Source organism: Panulirus ornatus, chromosome 33 (genome assembly GCF_036320965.1).
Source record: "Panulirus ornatus isolate Po-2019 chromosome 33, ASM3632096v1, whole genome shotgun sequence".
NCBI lineage: Eukaryota > Metazoa > Arthropoda > Malacostraca > Decapoda > Palinuridae > Panulirus > Panulirus ornatus.
In genome coordinates, this window is record NC_092256.1 from 7894890 (window position 1) to 7913736 (window position 18847).

The 18847-nt window shown below is 42.7% G+C and overlaps 1 protein-coding gene across 4 annotated transcripts in view; it reads left to right on the forward strand.

Moving 5' to 3' along the window:
- The window catches only part of LOC139759424 (uncharacterized), a 286276-nt gene that overhangs the window by 254201 nt on the left and 13228 nt on the right, over positions 1-18847 (forward strand). The gene's annotated exons all lie outside the window — the stretch shown is intronic.

The following is an 18847-nucleotide window of genomic DNA, read 5'->3' on the forward strand; positions in this document are numbered from 1 at the left end:
CCCACCCTATGATCCACTTCCGCTTCCATGGTTCCATCCGCTGCCAGATCCACTCCCAGATATCTAAAACACTTACTTCCTCCAGTTTTTCTCCATTCAAACTTACCTCCCAATTGACTTGACCCTCAACCCTACTGTACCTAATAACCTTGCTCTTATTCACATTTACTCTTAACTTTCTTCTTTCACACACTTTACCAAACTCAGTCACCAGTTTCTGCAGTTTCTCACATGAATCAGCCACCAGCGCTGTATCATCAGCGAACAACAACTGACTCACTTCCCAAGCTCTCTCATCTCCAACAGACTTCATACTTGCCCCTCATTCCAAAACTCTTGCATTCACCTCCCTAACAACCCCATCCATAAACAAATTAAACAACCATGGAGACATCACACACCCCTGCCGCAAACCTACATTCACTGAGAACCAATCACTTTCCTCTCTTCCTACACGTACACATGCCTTACATCCTCGATAAAAACTTTTCACTACTTCTAACAACTTGCCTCCCACACCATATATTCTTAATACCTTCCACAGAGCATCTCTATCAACTCTATCATATGCCTTCTCCAGATCCATAAATGCTACATACAAATCCATTTGCTTTTCTAAGTATTTCTCACATACATTCTTCAAAGCAAACTCCTGATCCACACATCCTCTACCACTTCTGAAACCACACTGCTCTTCCCCAATCTGATGCTCTGTACATGCCTTCACCCTCTCAATCAATACCCTCCCATATGATTTACCAGAAATACTCAACAAACTTATACCTCTATAATTTGAGCACTCACTCTTATCCCCTTTGCCTTTGTACAATGGCACTATGCACGCATTCCGCCAATCCTCAGGCACCTCACCATGAGTCATACATACATTAAATAACCTTACCAACCAATCAATAATACAGTCACCCCCTTTTTTAATAAATTCCACTGCAATGCCATCCAAACCTGCTGCCTTGCCGGCTTTCATCTTCCGCAAAGCTTTTACTACCTCTTCTCTGTTTACCAAATCATTTTCCCTAACCCTCTCACTTTGCACACCACCTCGACAAAAACACCCTATATCTGCCACTCTATCATCAAACACATTCAACAAACCTTCAAAATACTCACTCCATCTCCTTCTCACATCACCACTACTTGTTATCACCTCCCCATTTGCACCCTTCACTGAAGTTCCCATTTGCTCCCTTGTCTTACGCACTTTATTTACCTCCTTCCAGAACATCTTTTTATTCTCCCTAAAATTTAATGATACTCTCTCACCCCAACTCTCATTTGCCCTCTTTTTCACCTCTTGCACCTTTCTCTTGACCTCATGTCTCTTTCTTTTATACATCTCCCACTCAATTGCATTTTTTCCCTGCAAAAATTGTCCAAATGCCTCTCTCTTCTCTTTCACTAATAATCTTACTTCTTCATCCCACCACTCACTACCCTTTCTAATCAACCCACCTCCCACTCTTCTCATGCCACAAGCATCTTTTGCGCAATCCATCACTGATATATATATATATATATATATGTATATATATATATAGGGGAGAAAGAATACTTCCCACGTATTCCCTGCGTGTCGTAGAAGGCGACTAAAAGGGAAGGGAGCGGGAGGCTGGAAATCCTCCCCTCTCGTTTTTTTTTTTTTTTTTCCCCCAAAAGAAGGAACAGAGAAGAGGGCCAGGTGAGGATATTCCCTCAAAGACCCAGTCCTCTGTTCTTAACGCTACCTCGCTATCGCGGGAAATGGCGAATAGTATGAAAGAAAAGAAAGATATATATATATGTGTATGTTGAAATGTATAGGTATATATATGTGCGTGTGTGGATGTGTATGTATATACATGAGTATGTGGGTGGGTTGGGCCATTCTTTCATCTGTTTCCTTGCACTAATTTGTTAATACGGGAGACAACGACAAAGTATAATAAACAAATAAAAAAAAACCTCCATTCCTTGTATTTTAACCTTCCAAAACGGGAAACAGAAGAAAGAGTCATGCAGGGAGTGCTCATCCTCCTCGAAGGCTCAGATTAGGGTGTCTAAATGTGTGTGGATGTAGCCAAGATAAGAAATAAGGAGAGATAGGTAGTATGTTTGAGGAAAGGAACCTGAATGTTTTGGCTCGTGAGTGAAGTGAGGCTCAAAGGTAAAGGGGAAGAGTGGTTTGGGAATGTCTTGGGAGTAAAGTCAGGGGTTAGTGAGAGGACAAGAGCAAGGGAAGGAGTAGCACTACTTCTGAAACAGGAGTGGTGGGAGTATGTGATAGAGTGTAAGGAAGTAAACTCTAGATTGATATGGGTAAAACTTAAAGTGGATGGAGAGAGGTGGGTGATTATTGGTGCATATGCACCTGGGCATGAGAAGAAAGATCGTGAGAGGCAAGCATTTTGGGAGCAGTTGAGTGAGTGTGTTAGTGGTTTTGATGCATGAGACCAGGTTATAGTGATGGGTGATTTGAGTGCAAAGGTGAGTAATGTGGCGGTTGAGGGAATAATTGGTATACATGGGGTGTTCAGTGTTGTAAATGGAAATGGTGAAGAGCTTGTAGATTTATGTGCTGAAAAAGGACTGGTGATTGGGAATACCTAGTTTAAAAAGAGAGATATACTTAAGTATACGTATATAAGTAGGAGAGATGGCCAGAGAGCGTTGTTGCATTACGTGTTAATTGATAGGCGTGCGAAAGAAGGACTTTTGGATGTTAATGTGCTGAGAGGTGCAACTAGAGGGATGTCTGATCATTATCTTGTGGAGGCAAAGGTGAAGATTTGTATGGGTTTTCAGAAGAGTGAATGTTGGGGTGAAGAGAGTGGTGAGAGTAAGTGAGCTTGGGAAGGAGGCTTGTGTGAGGAAGTACCAGGAGAGACTGAGTACAGAATGGAAAAAGGTGAGAACAAAGGACGTACGGGGAATGGGGGAGGAATTGGATGTATTTAGGGACACAGTGATGGCTTACGCAAAAGATGCTTGTGGCATGAGAAGCATGGGAGGTGGGCAGATTAGAAAGGGTAGTGAGTGGTGGGATGAAGAAGTAATATTATTAGTGAAAGAGAAGAGAGAGGCATTTGGGCGATATTTGCAGGGAAACAGTGCAAATGAGTGGGAGATGTATAAAAGAAAGAGGCAGGAGGCCAAGAGAAAGGTGTAAGAGGTGAAAAAAGGGCAAATGAGAGTTGGGGTGAGAGAGTATCATTAAATTATAGGGAGAATAAAAAGATGTTTTGGAAGGAGGTAAATAAAGTGCGTAAGACAAAGGAACAAATGAGAACATCAGTGAAGGGGGCTTATGGGGAGTTGATAACAAGTAGCAGTGATGTGAGAAGGAGATGGAGTGAGTATTTTGAAGGTTTGTTGAATGTGTTTGATGATAGAGTGGTAGATATAAGGTGTTTTGGTCGGGTGATGTGCAAAGTGAGATGGTTAGGGAGAATGATTTGGTAAACAGAGAAGAGGTAGTAAAAGCTTTGTGGAAGATGAAAGCCAGCAAGGCAGTGGGATTGGATGTTATTGCAGTGGAATTTATAAAAAAAGGGGATGACTGTATTGTTGACTGGCTGCGTAAGGTTATTCAATGTATGTATGACTCATGGTGAGGTGCCTGAGGATTGGCAGAATGCTTGCATAGTGCCATTGTACAAAGGCAAAGGGGATAAAAGTGAGTGCTCAAATTACAGAGGTATAAGTTTGTTAAGTATTCCTGGGAAATTATATGGGAAGGTATTGATTGAGAGGGTGAAGGCATGTACAGAGCATCAGATTGGGGAAGAGTATTGTGGTTTGAGAAGTGGTAGAAGATGTGTGGATCAGATGTTTGCTTTGAAGAATGTATGTGAGAAATACTTAGAAAAGCAAATGGATTTGTATGTAGCTTTTATGGATCTAGGGAAGGCATATGATGGAGTTGATAGTGATGCTCTGTGGAAGGTATTAAGAATATATGGTGTGGGATGTAAGTTGTTAGAAGCAGTGAAAACTTTTTATCTGGGAGTGGATTTGGCAGTGGATGGAACCATGGAAGCAGAAGTGAGTCATAGGGTGGGGGAGGGGGCAAAAGTTCTGGGAGCATTAAAAAATGTGTGGAAGGTGAAAATGTTATCTCAGAAATCAAAAATGGGTATGTTTGAATGCAGAAAAACTGGAGGAAGTGAAGTGTTTTAGATATCTGGGAGTGGATGTGGCAGCGGATGGAACCATGGAAGTGAGTCATAGGGTAGGGGAGGGGGCGAAAGTTCTGGGAGCATTGAAAAGTGTGTGGAAGGTGAAAACGTTATCTCGCAAAGCAAAAATGGGTATGTTTGAATGGAGAAAAACTGGAGGAAATGAAGTGTTTTAGATATCTGGGAGTGGATATGGCAGCGGATAGAGCCATGGAAGTGGAAGTGAATCATAGGGTGGGGGAGGGGGCAAAAGTTCTGGAAGCGTTGAAGAATGTGTGGAAGTCGAGAATGTTCTCTTGGAAAGCAAAAATGGGTATGTTTGAAGGAATAGTGGTTCCAGCAATGTTATATGGTTGCAAGGCGTGGGCTATAGATAGAGTTGTGCAGAGGAGGGTGGATGTGCTGGAAATGAGATGTTTGAGGACAATATGTGGTGTTAGGTGGTTTGATCGAGTAAGTAATGAAAGGGTAAGAGAGATGTGTGGTAATAAAAATAGTGTGGTTTGGTCACATGGAGAGAATGAGTGAGGAAAGATTGACAAAGAGGATATAGGTGTCAGAGGTGGAGGGAACGAGCAGAAATGGGAGACCAAATTGGAGGTGGAAAGATGGAGTGAAAAAGATTCTGAGTGATCGGGGCCTGAACATTCAGGAGGGTGAAAGGCGTGCAAGGAATAGAGTAAATTGAAACTATGTGGTATACCTTGATCGACGTGTTATCAATGGATTGAAGCAGGGCATTTGAAGCGTCTGTGGTAAACCATGGAAAGTTTTGTGCGGCCTGGATATGGAAAGGGAGCTTTGGTTTCGGTGCATTATACATGACAGCTAGAGAATGAGTGTGAATGAATGTGGGCTTCGTTGTCTTTTCCTAGTGCTACTTTGTGCACATGCGATGGGAGGGGGTTGTTATCTCATGTGTGGTGGGGTGGCAATAGGAATGAATATGGACAGACAGTATGAATTATGTACGTGTGTATATATGTATATGTCTGTGTGTATACATATGTATACGTTGAGATGTATAGGTATGTATATGTGCGTGTGTGGACGTGTATGTATATACATGTGTATGTGGGTGAGTTGGGCATTTCTTTCGTCTGTTTCCTTACGCTACCTCGCTAACACAGGAGACCGACAAAGTATAACAAATATCTGTATATATATATATATATATATATATATATATATATATATATATATATATATATATATATATATATATATTCCCAATCATCAGTCCTTTTTCAGCACATAAATCTACAAGCTCCTCACCATTTCCATTTACAACACTGAACACCCCATGCATACCAATTATTCCCTCAACTGCCACATTACTCACCTTTGCATTCAAATCACCCATCACTATAACCCGGTCTCGTGCATCAAAACCGCTAACACACTCATTTAGCTGCTCCCAAAACACTTGCCTCTCATGATCTTTCTTCTCATGCCCAGGTGCATATGCACCAATAATCACCCACCTCTCTCCATCAACTTTCAATTTTACCCATATTAATCGAGAATTTACTTTCTTACATTCTATCACATACTCCCACAACTCCTGTTTCAGGAGTATTGCTACTCCTTCCCTTGCTCTTGTCCTCTCACTAACCCCTGACTTCACTCCCCAGACATTTCCAAACCACTCTTCCCCTTTACCCTTGAGCTTCGTTTCACTCAGAGCCAAAACATCCAGGTTCCTTTCCTCAAACATACCACCTATCTCTCCTTTTTTCACATCTTGGTTACATCCACACACATTTAGGCACCCCACTCTGAGCCTTCGAGGAGGATGAGCACTCCCCGCGTGACTCCTTCTTCTGTTTCCCATTTTAGAAAGTTAATACAAGGAGGGGAGGATTTCCGGCCCCCCGCTCCCGTCCCCTCTAGTCGCTTTCTACGACACGCGAGGAATACGTGGGAAGTATTCTTTCACCCCTATCCCCAGGGATAATATACATATATATATATATACACACACACACACACACACACACACACACACACACACACACACACATACGCACATACACACACACACACACATACATATACATATATACATATATATACATATATATACAGGATGTTGAATGCAATAAGCCACGCATCAGAGTTGGAATTACAATAAAAATTGGAGGGAGATAGGAAGCCGTCATGAGAGCACTCAAGCGTCTTGCCTCAAGGAGGGTGGTACCTCCTTCACGTGCAAGATCCACGCTGTCGTTTGCCGTCGTCCCGCCGGTGAAAGAGGCCCGTCGCGAAATTTAAGCGCCGCGAATCGCCGGCTGCCATTCGAGATGTCCCGGATGTTGCCGAAGTCCCCCTGCACCTTTCGTGTGGCTGAGGCGAGGCTTCGAACACTTTAGGTCATGGCAGCCGTGGGGGCCCCAGCGCTCATCCCGTGTAAGCCCCGCAGTCTGGGCTCCAAGTCTGTGTTGCCTCGACGCTGGTTTAAAAAGCGAGATATACATAAGTATACTTATGTAAGTAGGAGAGATGGCCAGAGAGCGTTATTGGATTACGTGTTAATTGACAGGCGTGCGAAAGAGAGACTTTTGGATGTCAATGTGCTGAGAGGTGCAACTGGAGGGGTGTCTGATCATTATCTTGTGGAGGCTAAGGTGAAGATTAGTATGGGTTTTCAGAAAAGAAGAGTGAATGTTGGGGTGAAGAAGGTGGTGAGAGTAAGTGAGCTTGGGAAGGAGACCTGTGTGAGGAAGTATCAGGAGAGACTGTGTACAGAATGGAAAAAGGTGAGAACAATGGAAGTAAGGGGAGTGGGGGAGGAATGGGATGTATTTAGGGAATCAGTGATGGATTGCGCAAAAGATGCTTGTGGCATGAGAAGAGTGGGAGGTGGGCTGTTTAGAAAGGGTAGTGAGTGGTGGGATGAAGAAGTAAGAGTATTAGTGAAAGAGAAGAGAGAGGCATTTGGACGATTTTTGCAGGGAAAAAATGCAATTGAGTGGGTGAAGTATAAAAGAAAGAGACAGGAGGTCAAGAGAAAGGTGCAAGAGGTGAAAAAAAGGGCAAATGAGAGTTGGGGTGAGAGACTATCAGTAAATTTTAGGGAGAATAAAAAGATGTTCTGGAAGGAGGTAAATAGGGTGCGTAAGACAAGGGAGCAAATGGGAACTTCAGTGAAGGGCGTAAATGGGGAGGTGATAACAAGTAGTGGTGATGTGAGAAGGAGATGGAATGAGTATTTTGAAGGTTTGTTGAATGTGTCTGATGACAGAGTGGCAGATATAGGGTGTTTGGGTCGAGGTGGTGTGCAAAGTGAGAGGGTTAGGGAAAATGATTTGGTAAACAGAGAAGAGGTAGTAAAAGCTTTGCGGAAGATGAAAGCCGGCAAGGCAGCAGGTTTGGATGGTATTGCAGTGGAATTTATTAAAAAAGGGGGTGACTGTATTGTTGACTGGTTGGTAAGGTTATTTAATGTATGTATGACTCATGGTGAGGTGCCTGAGGATTGGCGGAATGCGTGCATAGTGCCATTGTACAAAGGCAAAGGGGATAAGAGTGAGTGCTCAAATTACAGAGGTATAAGTTTGTTGAGTATTCCTGGTAAATTATATGGGAGGGTATTGATTGAGAGGGTGAAGGCATGTACAGAGCATCAGATTGGGGAAGAGCAGTGTGGTTTCAGAAGTGGTAGAGGATGTGTGGATCAGGTGTTTGCTTTGAAGAATGTATGTGAGAAATACTTAGAAAAGCAAATGGATTTGTATGTAGCATTTATGGATCTGGAGAAGGCATATGATAGAGTTGATAGAGATGCTCTGTGGAAGGTATTAAGAATATATGGTGTGGGAGGCAAGTTGTTAGAAGCAGTGAAAAGTTTTTATCGAGGATGTAAGGCATGTGTACGTGTAGGAAGAGAGGAAAGTGATTGGTTCTCAGTGAATGTAGGTTTGCGGCAGGGGTGTGTGATGTCTCCATGGTTGTTTAATTTGTTTATGGATGGGGTTGTTAGGGAGGTAAATGCAAGAGTCTTGGAAAGAGGGGCAAGTATGAAGTCTGTTGGGGATGAGAGAGCTTGGGAAGTGAGTCAGTTGTTGTTCGCTGATGATACAGCGCTGGTGGCGGATTCATGTGAGAAACTGCAGAAGCTGGTGACGGAGTTTGGTAAAGTGTGTGGAAGAAGAAAGTTAAGAGTAAATGTGAATAAGAGCAAGGTTATTAGGTACAGTAGGGTTGAGGGTCAAGTCAATTGGGAGGTGAGTTTGAATGGAGAAAAACTGGAGGAAGTGAAGTGTTTTAGATATCTGGGAGTGGATCTGTCAGCGGATGGAACCATGGAAGCGGAAGTGGATCATAGGGTGGGGGAGGGGGCGAAAATTTTGGGAGCCTTGAAAAATGTGTGGAAGTCGAGAACATTATCTCGGAAAGCAAAAATGGGTATGTTTGAAGGAATAGTGGTTCCAACAATGTTGTATGGTTGCGAGGCGTGGGCTATGGATAGAGTTGTGCGCAGGAGGATGGATGTGCTGGAAATGAGATGTTTGAGGACAATGTGTGGTGTGAGGTGGTTTGATCGAGTAAGTAACGTAAGGGTAAGAGAGATGTGTGGAAATAAAAAGAGCGTGGTTGAGAGAGCAGAAGAGGGTGTTTTGAAATGGTTTGGGCACATGGAGAGAATGAGTGAGGAAAGATTGACCAAGAGGATATATGTGTCGGAGGTGGAGGGAACGAGGAGAAGAGGGAGACCAAATTGGAGGTGGAAAGATGGAGTGAAAAGGATTTTGTGTGATCGGGGCCTGAACATGCAGGAGGGTGAAAGGAGGGCAAGGAATAGAGTGAATTGGAGCGATGTGGTATACAGGGGTTGACGTGCTGTCAGTGGATTGAATCAAGGCATGTGAAGCGTCCGGGGTAAACCATGGAAAGCTGTGTAGGTATGTATATTTGCGTGTGTGGACGTGTGTATGTACATGTGTATGGGGGGGTTGGGCCATTTCTTTCGTCTGTTTCCTTGCGCTACCTCGCAAACGCGGGAGACAGCGACAAAGTATAAAAAAAAAAAAAAAAAAAAAAATATATATATATATATATATATATATATATATATATATATATATATATATATATATATATATATATATATATATATATCAACTCTATCATATGCCTTCTCCAGATCCATAAATGCTACATACAAATCCATTTGCTTTTCTAAGTATTTCTCACATACATTCTTCAGAGCAAACACCTGACCCACACATCCTCTACCACTTCTGAAACCACACTGCTCTTCCCCAATCTGATGCTCTGTACATGCCTTCACCCTCTCAATCAATACCCTCCCATATAATTTACCAGGAATACTCAACAAACTAATACCTCTGTAATTTGAGCACTCACTCTTATCCCCTTTGCCTTTGTACAATGGCACTATGCAAGCATTCTGCCAATCCTCAGGCACCTCACCATGAATCATACATACATTAAATAACCTTACCAACCAGTCAACAATACAGTCATCCCTTTTTTAATAAATTCCACTGCAATACCATCCAAACCTGGTGCCTTGCCGGCTTTCATCTTCCACAAAGCTTTTACTACCTCTTCTCTATTTACCATATCATTTTCCCTAACCCTCTCACTTTGCACACCACCTCGACCAAAACACCCTATATCTGCCACTCTATCATCAAACACATTCAACAAACCTTCAAAATACTCACTCCATCTCCTCCTCACATCACCACTACTTGTTATCACCTCCCCATTTGCGCCCTTCACTGAAGTTCCCATTTGCTCCCTTGTCTTATGCACTTTATTTACCTCCTTCCAGAACATCTTTTTATTCTCCCTAAAATTTAATGATACTCTCTCACCCCAACTCTCATTTGCCCTCTTTTTCACCTCTTGCACCTTTCTCTTGACCTCTTGTCTCTTTCTTTTATACATCTCCCACTCAATTGCATTTTTTCCCTGCAAAAATCATCCAAATGCCTCTCTCTTCTCTTTCACTAATAATCTTACTTCTTCATCCCACCACTCACTACCCTTTCTAATCAACCCACCTCCCACTCTTCTCATGCCACACGCATCTTTTGTGCAATCCATCACTGATTCCCTAAATACATCCCATTCCTCCCCGACTCCCCTTACTTCCATTGTGCTCACCTTTTTCCATTCTGTACTCAGTCTCTCCTGGTACTTCCTCACACAAGTCTCCTTCCCAAGCTCACTTACTCTTACCACCCTCTTCACCCCAACATTCACTCTTCTGAAAACCCATACAAATCTTCACCTTAGCCTCCACAAGATAATGATCAGACATCCCTCCTGTAATTAGGTACAGTAGGTTTGAGGGTCAAGTCAATTGGGAGGTAAGTTTGAATGGAGAAAAACTGGAGGAAGTAAAGTGTTTTAGATATCTGGGAGTGGATCTGGCAGTGGATGGAACCATGGAAGCGGAAGTGGATCATAGGGTGGGGGAGGGGGCAAAAATCCTGGGAGCCTTGAAGAATGTTTGGAATTCGAGAACATTATCTCGGAAAGCAAAAATGGGTATGTTTGAAGGAATAGTGGTTCCAACAATGTTGTATGGTTGCGAGGCGTGGGCTATGGATAGAGTTGTGCGCAGGAGGATGGATGTGCTGGAAATGAGATGTTTGAGGACAATGTGTGGTGTGAGGTGGTTTGATCGAGTAAGTAACGTAAGGGTAAGAGAGATGTGTGGAAATAAAAAGAACGTGGTTGAGAGAGCAGAAGAGGGTGTTTTGAAATGGTTTGGGCACATGGAGAGAATGAGTGAGGAAAGATTGACCAAGAGGATATATGTGTCGGAGGTGGAGGGAACGAGGAGAAGTGGGAGATCAAATTGGAGGTGGAAAGATGGAGTGAAAAAGATTTTGTGTGATTGGAGCCTGAACATGCAGGAGGGCGAAAGGAGGGCAAGGAATAGAGTGAATTGGATCGATGTGGTATACCGGGGTTGACGTGCTGTCAGTGGATTGAATCAGGGCATGTGGAGCGTCCGGGGTGGGCCGTGGAAAGCTGTGTAGGTATGTATATTTGCGTGTGTGGACGTATGTATATACATGTGTATGGGGGTGGGTTGGGCCATTTCTTTCATCTGTTTCCTTGCGCTACCTCGCAAACGCGGGAGACAGCGACAAAGCAAAAAAAAAATATATTTATATATATATATATATATATATATATATATATATATATTTTTTTTTTTTTTTTTTTGCTTTGTCGCTGTCTCCCGCGTTTGCGAGGTACCGCAAGGAAACAGACGAAAGAAATGGCCCAACCCGCCCCCATACACATGCCTTGATTCAACCCACTGACAGCACGTCAACACCGGTATACCACATCGCTCCAATTCACTCTATTCTTTGCCCTCCTTTCACCCTCCTGCATGTTCAGGCCCCGATCACACAAAATCTTTTTCACTCCATCTTTCCACCTCCAATTTGGTCTCCCTCTTCTCCTCGTTCCCTCCACCTTCGACACATATATCCTCTTGGTCAATCTTTCCTCACTCATTCTCTCCATGTGACCAAACCATTTCAAAACACCCTCTTCTGCTCTCTCAACCACGCTCTTTTTATTTCCACACATCTCTCTTACCCTTACGTTACTTACTCGATCAAACCACCTCACACCACACATTGTCCTCAAACATCTCATTTCCAGCACATCCATCCTCCTGCGCACAACTCTATCCATAGTCCACGCCTCGCAACCATACAACATTGTTGGAACCACTATTCCTTCAAACATACCCATTTTTGCTTTCTGAGATAATGTTCTCGACTTCCACACATTCTTCAAGGCTCCCAGAATTTTCGCCCCCTCCCCCACCCTATGATCCACTTCCGCTTCCATGGTTCCATCAGCTGCCAGATCCACTCCCAGATATATAAAACACTTCACTTCCTCCAGTTTTTCTCCATTCAAACTCACTTCCCAATTGAATTGACCCTCAACCCTACTGTACCTAATAACCTTGCTCTTATTCACATTTACTCTTAACTTTCTTCTTTCACACACTTTACCAAACTCAATCACCAGCTTCTGCAGTTTCTCACATGAATCAGCCACCAGCGCTGTATCATCAGCGAACAACAACTGACTCACTTCCCAAGCTCTCTCATCCCCAACAGACTTCATACTTGCCCCTCTTTCCAAAACTCTTGCATTCACCTCCCTAACAACCCCATCCATAAATAAATTAAACAACCATGGAGACATCACACACCCCTGCCGCAAACCTACATTCACTGAGAACCAATCACTTTCCTCTCTTCCTACACGTACACATGCCTTACATCCTCGATAAAAACTTTTCACTGCTTCTAGCAACTTGCCTCCCACACCATATATTCTTAATACCTTCCACAGAGCATCTCTATCAACTCTATCATATGAAATTGAGTGGGAGACGTATAAAAGAAAGAGACAGGAGGTCAAGAGAAAGGTGCAAGAGGTGAAAAAAAGGGCAAATGAGAGTTGGGGTGAGAGAGTATCATTAAATTTTAGGGAGAATAAAAAGATGTTCTGGAAGGAGGTAAATAAAGTACGTAAGACAAGGGAGCAAATGGGAACTTCAGTGAAGGGCGCAAATGGGGAGGTGATAACAAGTAGTGGTGATGTGAGAAGGAGATGGAGTGAGTATTTTGAAGGTTTGTTGAATGTGTTTGATGATAGAGTGGCAGATATAGGGTGTTTTGGTCGAGGTGGTTTGCAAAGTGCGAGGGTTAGGGAAAATGATTTGGTAAACAGAGAAGAGGTAGTAAAAGCTTTGCGGAAGATGAAAGCCGGCAAGGCAGCAGGTTTGGATGGTATTGCAGTGGAATTTATTAAAAAAGGGGGTGATTGTATTGTTGACTGGTTGGTAAGGTTATTTAATGTATGTATGACTCATGGTGAGGTGCCTGAGGATTGGCGGAATGCGTGCATAGTGCCGTTGTACAAAGGCAAAGGGGATAAGAGTGAGTGCTCAAATTACAGAGGTATAAGTTTGTTGAGTATTCCTGGCAAATTATATGGGAGGGTATTGATTGAGAGGGTGAAGGCATGTACAGAGCATCAGATTGGGGAAGAGCAGTGTGGTTTCAGAAGTGGTAGAGGATGTGTGGATCAGGTGTTTGCTTTGAAGAATGTATGTGGGAAATACTTAGAAAAGCAAATGGATTTGTATGTAGCATTTATGGATCTGGAGAAGGCATATGATAGAGTTGATAGAGATGCTCTGTGGAAGGTATTATATATATATATATATATATATATATATTTTTTTTTTTTTTTTTTTTTTATACCTCGTCGCTGTCTCCCGCGTTTGCGAGGTAGCGCAAGGAAACAGACAAAAGAAATGGCCCAACCCCCCCCATACACATGTACATACATACGTCCACACACGCAAATATACATACCTACACAGCTTTCCATGGTTTACCCCGGACGCTTCACATGCCTTGATTCAATCCACTGACAGCACGTCAACCCCTGTATACCACATCGCTCCAATTCACTCTATTCCTTGCCCTCCTTTCACCCTCCTGCATGTTCAGGCCCCGATCACACAAAATCCTTTTCACTCCATCTTTCCACCTCCAATTTGGTCTCCCTCTTCTCCTCGTTCCCTCCACCTCCGACACATATATCCTCTTGGTCAATCTTTCCTCACTCATTCTCTCCATGTGCCCAAACCACTTCAAAACACCCTCTTCTGCTCTCTCAACCACGCTCTTTTTATTTCCACACATCTCTCTTACCCTTACGTTACTTACTCGATCAAACCACCTCACACCACACATTGTCCTCAAACATCTCATTTCCAGCACATCCATCCTCCTGCGCACAACTCTATCCATAGCCCACGCCTCGCAACCATACAACATTGTTGGAACCACTATTCCTTCAAACATACCCATTTTTGCTTTCCGGGATAATGTTCTCGACTTCCACACATTTTTCAAGGCTCCCAAAATTTTTGCCCCCTCCCCCACCCTATGATCCACTTCCGCTTCCATGGTTCCATCCGCTGACAGATCCACTCCCAGATATCTAAAACACTTCACTTCTTCCAGTTTTTCTCCATTCAAACTCACCTCCCAATTGACTTGACCCTCAACCCTACTGTACCTAATAACCTTGCTCTTATTCACATTTACTCTTAACTTTCTTCTTCCACACACTTTACCAAACTCCGTCACCAGCTTCTGCAGTTTCTCACATGAATCCGCCACCAGCGCTGTATCATCAGCGAACAACAACTGACTCACTTCCCAAGCTCTCTCATCCCCAACAGACTTCATACTTGCCCCTCTTTCCAAGACTCTTGCATTTACCTCCCTAACAACCCCATCCATAAACAAATTAAACAACCATATATATATAATATATATATATATATATATATATATATATATATATATATATATATATATATATATATATATATATTTTTTTTTTTTTTTTTGCTTTGTCACTGTCTCCCGCTTTTGCGAGGTAGCGCAAGGAAACAGACGAAAGAAATGGCCCAACACACCCCCATACACATGTATATACATACGTCCACACACGCAAATATACATACCTACACAGCTTTCCATGGTTTACCCCAGATGCTTCACATGCCTTGATTCAATCCACTGACAGCACGTCAACCCCGGTATACCACATCGCTCCAATTCACTCTATTCCTTGCCATCCTTTCACCCTCCTGCATGTTCAGGCCCCGATCACACAAAATCTTTTTCACTCCATCTTTCCACCTCCAATTTGGTCTCCCTCTTCTCCTCGTTCCCTCCACCTCCGACACATATATCCTCTTGGTCAATCTTTCCTCACTCATTCTTTCCATGTGCCCAAACCATTTCAAAACACCCTCTTCTGCTCTCTCAACCACGCTCTTTTTATTTCCACACATCTCTCTTACCCTTACGTTACTTACTCGATCAAACCACCTCACACCACACATTGTCCTCAAACATCTCATTTCCAGCACATCCATGGTGCTTTGACAAGAAAATAGTGAAACTGGAAAAAATGTAGCTTAGACATTGAAGCTTATTGATACATTGGTTAAATTGATGAGAACTACTATTGACGTTTGTGTAAATAAATTATACATTTCCTTTTTCCATAGCCAGAGGTTGAACCATTATGTGACATTCATTTTTTCATTTCATTTCAAGCTAGAAGTTTCAGTTTTCTAAATTGTTTCTTACATTTTTTCATATGTATATATATGTATGTGTGTGTGTGTATATGTGCGTGTGTATGTGTATGTGTGTGTATGTGTATATATATATATGTATATTATCCCTGGGGATAGGGGTGAAAGAATATATATATATATGTTATTTATTTACTGTACTTTATCACTGTCTTCTGCGTTAGTGAAGTAGCGCAAGGAAACTGATGAAAGAATGGCCCAAACCACCCACATGCATATGTATATACATACGCGTGCACACATGCACATATACATATCTATACATCTCAACGTATACATATATATATACACCCACAGACATATACATATATACACATGTACATAATTCATACTGTCTGCCCTTATTCATTCCTGTCGCCATCCTGCCAGACATGAAAAATGACAACCCCCTCCCCCCGCATGTGTGCAAGTTAGCACTAGGAAAAAACAACAAAGGCCACACTCTTTCACACTCAGTCTCTAGCTGTCATGTATAATGCATCGAAACCACAGCTCCCTTTCGACATACAGGCCCCACAGAACTTTCCATGGTTTACACCGAACGCTTCACATGCCCTGGTTCAAGCCACTGACAGCACGTTGACCCCGGTATACCATATTGTTCCAATTCACTCTATTCCTTGCATGCTTTCACCCTCTAGCATGTTCATGCCCCAATCACTCAAAATCTTTTTCACTCCCTCTTTCCACCTCCAATTTGGTCTCCCACTTCTCCTCGTTCCCTCCACTTCTGACACATATATCCTTTTGGTCAATCTTTCTTCACTCATTCCCTCCATGTCACCAAACCATTTCAAAACACCCTCTTCTACTCTCTCAACCACACTCTTTTTATTACCACACATGTCTCTTACTCTTTCATTACTTACTCAATCAAACCACCTCACACCACATATTGTCCTGAAACATTTCATTTCCAACACATCCACCCTCCTCCACACAACTCTATCTGTAGCCCCATGCTTCGCAACCATATAACATTGTTGGAACCACTATTCCTTCAAACATAAAACATACCCACTTTTGCTTTCCGAGATAACGTTCTCGCCTTTCACACATTTTTCAACGCTCCCAGATCTTTCGCCCCCTCCCCCACCTTATGACTCACTTCTGCTTACATGGTTCCATCCACTGCCATATTCACTCCCAAATATCTATAACACTTCACTTCCTCCAGTTTTTCTCCAAACATACCTCCCAATTGACTTATCCCACAACCCTACTGTACATAATAACCTTGCTGTTATTGACATTTACTCTCAGCTTTCTTTTTTCACACACTTCACCAAACTCAGTCACCAGTTTCTGCAGCTTCTCACCCGAATCAGCCACCAGCACTGTATCATCAGCGAACAACAACTGACTCACTGCCCAAGTTCTCTCATCCACAACAAACTGCATTCTTACCCCTCTCTCCAAAACTCTTGCATTCACCTCCCAAACAACCCCATCATTAAACAAATTATACAACCATGGAGTCATCACTGCACCCCTGCCACAAACCAACATTCACTGAGAACCAATCACTTTCCTCTCTTCCTACTCATACACATGCTTTACAACCTCAATAAAAACTTTTCACTGCCTCTAACAACTTGCCTCCCACACCATATATTCTTAATACCTTCCGCAGAGCATCTCTAATAACTCTATCATATGCCCTCTGCAGATCTATAAATGCCACATACAAATCCATTTGCTTTTCAAAGTATTTCTCACATACATTTGTCAAAGCAAACACCTGATCCACACATCCTTTACCACTTTTGAAACCACACTGCTCTTCCCCAATCTCGACCAAAACACCCTATATCTGCCACTCTATCATCAAACACATTCAACAAACCTTCAACATACTCAATCCATCTCCTTCTCACATCACCACTACCTGTTATCACCTCCCCATTAGCCCTTTCACTGATGTTACCTTGTCTTACTCACTTTATTTGCCTCCTTCCAAAACATTTTTTTTTTTTTTTTTTTTACTGTTCGCCATTTCCCGCATTAGCGAGGTAGCGTTTAGAACAGAGGACTGGGCCTTTGAGAGAACATCCTCACGTGGCCCCCTTCTCTGTTCCTTCTTTTAGAAAATTAAAAAAAAATGAGAGGGGAGGATTTCCAGCCCCCCGCTCCCTTCCCTTTTAGTCACCTTCTACGACACGCAGGGAATGCGTGGGAAGTATTCTTTCTCCCCTATCCCCAGGGATATCTTTTTATTCTCCCTAAAATTTAATGATACTCTCTCACCCCAGCTCTCATTTGCCCTCTTTTTCACTTCTTGCACCTTTCTCTTGACCTCCTGCCTCTTTCTTTTATACATCTCCCAGTCATTTGCATTATTTCCCTGCAAAAATCGTCCAAATGCCTCTCTCCTCTCTTTCACTAATAATCTTACTTCTTTATCCCACCACTCACTAGCCTTTCTAATCTTCCCACCTGCCACTCTTCTCATGCCACAAGCATCTTTTGCGGAAGCCATCACTACTTCCCTAAATACACCCCATTCCTCCCCCACTCCCCTTACGTTCTTTGTTCTCACCTTTTTCCATTCTGTACTCGGTCTCTCCTGGTACTTCCTTACACAAGTCTCCTTCCCAAGCTCACTTACTTTCACCACTCTCTTTACCCCAACATTCTCTCTTCTTTTCTGAAAACCTCTACAAATCTTCACCTTCGCCTCCACAAGATAATGATCAGACATCCCTCCAGTTGTATCTCTCAGCACATTAACATCCAAAAGTCTCTCTTTGATGCGCCTATCAATTAACACATAATCCAATAATGCTCTCTGGCCATCTTTCCTACTTACATACTTATACTTATGTATATCCCTCTTTTTAAACCAGGTATTCCCAATCATCAGTCCTTTTTCAGCGCACAAATCTACAAGCTCTTCACCATTTCCATTTACAACACTGAACACCCCATGTACACCAATTCTTCTCTCAACTGCCACATTACTCACCTTTGCATTGAAATCACCCACCTCTATAACCCGGTCACGTGCATCAAAACTACTAGCACACTCACTCAGCTGCTCCCAAAACACTTGCCTCTCATGATCTTTCTTCTCATGCCCATGTGCATATGCATCAATAATCACCCATCTCTCTCCATCCACTTTCAGTTTTACCGGTATCAATCTAGAGTTTACTTTCTTACACTCTATCACATACCCCAATCTGAGCCTTCGAGGAGGATGAGCACTCCCCGCGTGACTCCTTCTTCTGTTTCCCCTTTTAGAAAGTTGAATACAAGGAGGGAAGGGTTTCTTGCCCCCTGCTTCCGTCGCCTTCTACGACACGCGAGAAATGCGTCGGAAGTGTTCTTTTACGTGTCATTCTTTTGTTTTATATAAGGAAACAATATTGAGAACATTTGTTTTAGTTTTGATTTGCAGTATTGCATTCATCCAGCTTTTAAAGGTTAACTCCAAGTATAGACAGGATGTGCTGAGGATATATTT